Source organism: Oncorhynchus keta, unplaced genomic scaffold, assembly GCF_023373465.1.
Source record: "Oncorhynchus keta strain PuntledgeMale-10-30-2019 unplaced genomic scaffold, Oket_V2 Un_contig_6736_pilon_pilon, whole genome shotgun sequence".
In the NCBI taxonomy this organism is placed as follows: Eukaryota; Metazoa; Chordata; class Actinopteri; order Salmoniformes; family Salmonidae; genus Oncorhynchus; species Oncorhynchus keta.
The window spans coordinates 195,001-201,754 of NW_026289030.1; the positions used below are offsets into that span (position 1 = coordinate 195,001).

A 6,754-nucleotide genomic window follows, 5' to 3' on the forward strand; every position below is an offset into this window, starting at 1 on the left:
TACATACATACATACATACATACATACATACATACATACATACATACATACATACATACATACATACATACATACATACATACATACAGACTCACACACACGTGCATACACATACATACACCACGCACGCACACACTCACGCACACTCACAAACACACACACATGTACACACACACCACAGACACACTCTGGGATGTTGTGTAAACTATACTTAGTGGTGTTTACGCATGACCCTTGCAAAAGAGATTGAGAGACCGGGAGAGTGAGAGAAAGAGAGTTACAGAATGATAGAGATACAGAGACAGACAGAAAAAGAGACAGACAGAAAAAGAGAGACAGAGAGTCCGAGAGGGAGAGAGAGAGACAGAAAGAGAGAGGGAGAGAGAGACCAGCTGTGCCCTCCAAAGGGCAGGATAGCCCAGACACGGTCACTCTAGTGGTGTGTAAACTCAATTAGAGGTCTTGCTGTTATGTTGGGCTGTTACGCCATGACCCAGTGACTTCACAGCGGGAGAGTGTGTGTGTGTGTGTGTGTGTGTGTGTGTGTGTGTGTGTGTGTGTGTGTGTGCATGCAGGTGTGTGTGTGTGTGTGTGCATGCAGGTGTGTGTGTGTGTGTGTGTGTGTGTGTGCATGTGTGTGTGTGTGTGTGTGTGCGTGTGTGTGCATGCAGGTGTGTGTGTGTGTGTGTGTGTGTGTGTGTGTGTGTGTGTGTGTGTGTGTGTGTGTGTGTGTGTGTGTGTGTGTGTGTGTGTGTGTGTGTGTGTGTGTGTGTGCATGCAGGTGTGTGTGTGTGTGTGTGCATGCAGGTGTGTGTGAGTGTGTGTGCATGCAGGTGTGTGTTAGAGAGAGTGTGAGTCTGGCCAGATGTGGGCATAGACTGATTGCTGCTCCAAAGGTGACTCATGGCTTCTTTCCAAACCTTTACAGGGGATATAGACACTCTGGGTGTGTGCTGCTTGATAGTGTTTTGGAGTGCTGTGAGGAGGGTCCAGCATCTGTGTGTGTGTTTGTGTGTGTCTGTGTCTGTGTGTGTGTGTGTGTGTGTGTGCGCGTGTGTGTGTGTGTGTGAACGTGTGTTCAAGGGTACAGGCACGTTCTATAATTTATGGACCAGACAGAACCTCTTCTGTAGTGTAAGACCAGTTTGGTCAGAGACTGAAGGCTCTCTCTGATTATTCTATGGTATTTGGAGCGACTGCACTGAATCATAAACAATATGTATATATTTGTCTCTTAGTGACTCAACATTGTGTCTGCTCTACTCTGCCTGTGGTAATGCCTGTCAAACCCAGTGGACTCAGAGCCTGCTGTCTGAATCTGACAACATCAGTGTCTCCACCAGCCAGCCTGTTTCCAGGGTGACTACTGTTTTGGCCCTTTCAGACAGAATGGGCACCCTACTTAAAAGTCATGTCTGTCGACAACTGAGGGACTTACGTGTGTCTGTGTTTATTTTGGTTCCTCTGGTCCAGACTTATATATAGGGGGGGTCACAGGATGCACCCCAAATGGATCCATATTCCTTTCATAGTGCACTACTTTAGACCAGCACCCATTGAGTTTTGGTCAAAACCAGTTTACTATATAGGGAATAGGGTGCCATTTGTGATGCAACCCCAGTTCATACAGATGGCAGTGTGCTTTGTGTGTCCGGGTGGGGTGGGGGACGAAGGGGGGGGGGCTTCACACATGGGCTTTGTTTAGGCTGGAGTCTGGGTGCAGGGTTGTGTCTGTCTGGAGGACAGCTCAGTGGGAGAGGACTGAAGTCCTGCCTCTCAGCTGGTGTCTTCTTTGGTGTCCTGTCAGACACCCACCAAGTTACTGATGAAAGAGTGTGTGTCTGACTCTCTTCTCAGTGTGTGTGTGTGCGTGTGTACCCTACATGTGTGTGAGTATGCTTGTGATTGTGTGTGTGTGTGTGTGATTTGCACAATTTCAGGAAGAATGCGGTGTTCGCCACAGAATTCAGTGATGTTAGCTGGAGCACAGCTAGTCTCTCCTGTGTATACACACAGTGTGAATACGATACCAACCCCGGTCTACTTGGGGAGACGATATCACTGCATCTGATTATTAAACAAGACTTAGGTCCAGGTTTCTCTCCTCTAATGAACATCACATAAATTAGTAGTGTGATTTACGGTCTGTTCTGAGAGCTACGGTGACTAGCACTACGTCGTCTTGGATAGGTAGTCTGCAGCTGAGAGGAGTGAATGTTGCTCGGCACATTTGCACAGTGATGACACGTGTGTGTGTGTGTGTGTGTGTGTGTGTGTGTGTGTGTGTGTGTGTGTGTGTGTGTGTGTGTGTGTGTGTGTGTGTGTGTGTGTGTGTGTGTGTGTGTGTGTGTGTGTGTGTGTGTGTGTGTGTGCACGCGTGCTCGTGTGTGTTGGGAGAAGTTCACATTTATTTTTAATTATTTTTATTTTACTAGGCAAGTCAGTTAAGAACAAATTCTTATTTTCAATTACGGCCTAAGAACAGTGGGTTAACTGCCTGTTCAGGGGCAGAACGACAGATTTGTACCTTGTCAGCTCGGGGATTCGAACTTGCAACCTTTCGGTTACTAGTCCAACCACTAGGCTACCCTGCCGCCCACATTATTAGCTCTATTCAGGTAAAACCTCTAACAGAGTTACCAGGGATCTCTTCTTTGGTAACAGAGTTACCAGGGATCTCTTCTTGGGGAACAGAGTTATCTCTTCTTGGGCGATTTCAAGTTTTCTATTCATCTTTTTATTTTCTACCTCCTGTCTCCCCAGTGTGGAGTGACCCAGAGCCAGACCCAGGGTGCCGTGTTCCTGCCTGAGTTTGCTCTGTCCCCTCAGGGAAGTTTCCTGGAGGATGCTACCGAGGACCAGTTCCTTACCTACAGATACGACGACCAGGTGGGTACACACACACACACACACACACAATGGAGAACCTAATCCTCTGAGTGGGTCTGCTGTGAGTGACGTGTGGGAGTAAGTGAGAGAAAGATGGGGTGTTTTTGGGGTGTAGACAACAAATGAGACACACATGACATGTCAAAAGAACAACTATTTATAAGCAGTAGGAAAAGTCCCCAATGTCTTTTTCTATAGTATACACTATGTGAGAAGATATTGAGTGGACCAGGATACAATGCATTCATTCATTCTTCTCTCTGCATCTTCTCTAATGTGGAACATTTTCTCCAGTTTGATTGAATAAAGCAGTGAGCTCCTGCTGATCCATCTGGCGTTGGGCTGAAGAGCTCAGGATAATAAAGATATCTTGTTTTTTTGCTCTCAATTTGGCCTTTTGGATCAGGAACCACAACATTCTGGTTAAAATGTTGAGTACATGATGTTTTGAAAAGCTCGCATCTGACCAATATCAGGACAAATGATCCCTAATTATACGCAGAAACATGTCTGAATGTTTGAAGTTGGATTTCTCCTGAATGATTTGGTCTGTAATTTCTATGGTTCTATGGCCCAGTACTTTTTTTGAAGCACCATCAATAGAAAATACTGGTCTGTCACTTGGCCCATGGGTTAGTAGTTGAATAGAGATGAAAGATGGCATTACATTTGTCTGTGAATTTCAGACATGCAGTTAAATGCCAGAGAGGCTATTGAAGAGAGAACAAGTGGTATAAAGAGGCAGAGCCTGACAGAATATCTGTCCCATTTTTCTAGGCACACAGTAATGAGACATTTCCTTTAAAACACAGGTCTTCAGGCCATAAACTTTCTGTAGAGATGGACCCTGTACTGGAGATGGGAAGGTGGTGGTCACTCACATTATCACAACCTATCACATTAGAACTGACTGAATCAGTGTTGACTATTACTATTAACTATTAAGGTTGCAAAATTCTGGTAACTTTCCCAAGTTTCCCAGAAATCCTGGCTGTAGAAAGCAGGATTCCCTGCTTATTCCCTTCTGATACTGAGAATCATTCAACCAGGATGATTCAGTCAGCAACATCACTGTGACCATGTCGGTCCCCAGACCTGCTGCTATAGGGACTTGACTTAGGACTGGGTGGGGACTCAGTATCAAACACAGTACAGGAGCGCAACTTTGGTTTTAGAAGGGTGAAAGTCAAATCAAAAGTTATTTTATTTTTATAAATACAGTCAGATTAACATTCCAAACAGCCTATCCGACTCCTCGGAGGCGTCCACATGGTCCTAATGCACACCATTGCCTCGTTTTGTATCACATTCCAATTTTAAAACTGTGGGGGACAAAAATGCAATTTCAGAATGTGGGGGGGAACATGTCGCCCCTGACTCAGTATGTTCAGTTTAGATATTCCAGTGCTACTAGGAGGATTTGTATGGAATGGGGTGCTTACCTGGGGAATGTCATATATTCCATGTGATGGCATCTCCCAAAAATACTGTATTTTCTTATTTATTTTTAAAGCTGACACATTTTGACCACATTCAGGATTTGTCAAAGCTTGCTTTGGGTCTTTTTGGGAGATGCCATAACATTTTATTTTTTGAGGACACAGTATGTTTGACTCTTTGTTGAAAACTTCCCGAATGATTCAGCCTGTCTCCCCTAGTCTTGAGTGATGCAGTCATGTTAAGTCCAAGATTGTAGAATTGGATGCTTCTGTCTCTCTCTTGTTGAGGATGTGTGTCTAATGCTGTTCATGTTCCTGACTTCGACATGTCTGGATGAGTGATAGAGCTGCATTAAGCTACACAGACACGGTGGATAGTCTGTACATTTGAGTCTTGTTTTGGGTTTCTCTGTGTTAGTGGATGTGTGACTAAACCTGTTCATGACTTACACCTGAGCTACATTAACATGGCTGATATACCTGTAGTATCTATAGACTATAGTCTGCATAGTGTTCGTTGGAGTCTTGTTTTGGGTTTCTCTGTGTTAGTGGATGTGGGATGAAAGCTGCTAGGAAGTGAATTCATGGGTTATGTGTGGCTAAGCCAGACATTGTCTGGTCACTGAGACTCTGCTGCCAGGTGGCTCAGTGATGCTGTGGTGCTGGCTGCGGGAAGATCAAGGTTGTCGGTTCAATTCCCACGTCGGTCTCATTCGCTGACTATGTGTTCACTGGGAGGAGGTTTTCACACACAGGGTTTATTGCATCCCAATCTGATTTTAGTAAAAAAGGTCCTGTAATGTGAATACTCTGAAAAATATGTATTTTCAAATGACTATAGTACCTTGGAAAGTAATGTGAAGAGCTGAATGAACCTGGACGCTCTCAGAGTGAAATGAACCAAACTGAGTTCTTCCCTTGGGTCTTCTCTGCTGAACATAAAGACATTTGCACCACATCACACAATGCCACGATATGCTCTAGCTCTGCATCTTCTATCTGTTTTACAGCAAAAAAGTGAGACTTTCTTCTTTGTTATTTAGTCTTAACCCAGATACTGGTGATAGGGGTTCATTGAAAAGGGGACGCCAGGTCCCATATTCACAACAAATCTTCCAGTAGGAGTGCATCTCATCTAGGATCAGACCCACACATGCATGCCTCTAGCCCCCATTTTCTATTAGCTGAAGCAAAAGTCCTTTGTCATCTCAGAGACAGGAACAATACAGCACTCACAGCTTAGGCACCATGACTGCATCCCAAGTGGCACCCTAGTCCCTATATAGTGCACTACATTTGACCAGGGCCTTTAGCCCTCTGGTCAAAAGTAGTGCACTATATAGGGAATAGGGTGTAGTATATATGACAAAGTGCCGACATACAAATTGCTGTATGACCCTGCGAATAGAGGAATGATGGAGGTAGACATCTGTTCCAAACACTTTCTCCTGTGGTAGTCTTGGACCAGAGGAACAAAGAGACTGCCTGAGGCTGAGCCAGTCTGTGGAGCACACACACACACACACACACACACACACACACACACACACACACACACACACACACACACACACACACACACACACACACACACACACACACACACACACACACACACACACACACACACACACACACACACACACAGTGCCTACAGAAAGTATTCATACCCCTTGACTTATTCCACATTTTGGTGTGTTCTGAATTAAAAATTGATTAAATCCATTTTCAGAAATATCTCATTTACATAAGAATTCACACCCCTGAATCAATACTTTGTAGAAGCGCCTTTGGCAGCGATTACAGCTATGAATCTTTCTGGGTCTCTAAGAGCTTTCTACACCTGGATTGTGCAACATTTGCCCAATATTCTTTTCAAAATGATTAAATCTCTGTCAAATTGGTTGTTGAACATTGCTAGACAACCATTTTCAGGTTTTGCCATAGATTTTCAAATAGATTTGAGTCTGTAACTTGGCCACTCAGGAACATTCATAGCTTTCTTGGTAACTCCAGTGTAGATTTGGCCTTGTGTTGTAGGTTATTGTCCTGCTGAAAGGTCAATCTCCCAGTGTCTGGTGGAAAGCAGACTGAACCAGGTTTTCCTCTAGGATTTTGCATGTGCCAAGCTCCATTCTGGGGTTTTTTCAGGACAAAAAGTACATTGCTTTGCCACATTTTTGTTGCAGTATTACTTTAATGTTTTGTTGCAAACAGGATGCATGTACTGGCTTCCTTCTTTTCCCTCTGTCAATTAGGTTAGTATAGTGGAGTAAATACAATGTTGTTGATCCATCCTCAGTTTTCTCTTATCACAGCCATTAAACTCTAACTGTTTTAAAGTCACTATTGGCCTCCTGTTGAAATCCCTGAGCGGTTTCCTTCCTCTCTGGCAACTGAGTTAGGAAGGACACTTGTATCTTTGT

General features: G+C 44.2%; 1 long non-coding RNA gene across 1 annotated transcript in view; it reads left to right on the forward strand.

Moving 5' to 3' along the window:
* Nucleotides 1-2,914, forward strand: part of LOC127926078 (uncharacterized) — a 28,404-nt gene extending 25,490 nt beyond the window's left edge. The window contains exon 3 of the long non-coding RNA XR_008123222.1: nt 2,764-2,914. This is a non-coding gene — a long non-coding RNA (uncharacterized LOC127926078). The remainder of the gene's footprint in view (nt 1-2,763) is intronic.
* The last annotated feature ends 3,840 nt before the right edge of the window (nt 2,915-6,754 follow it).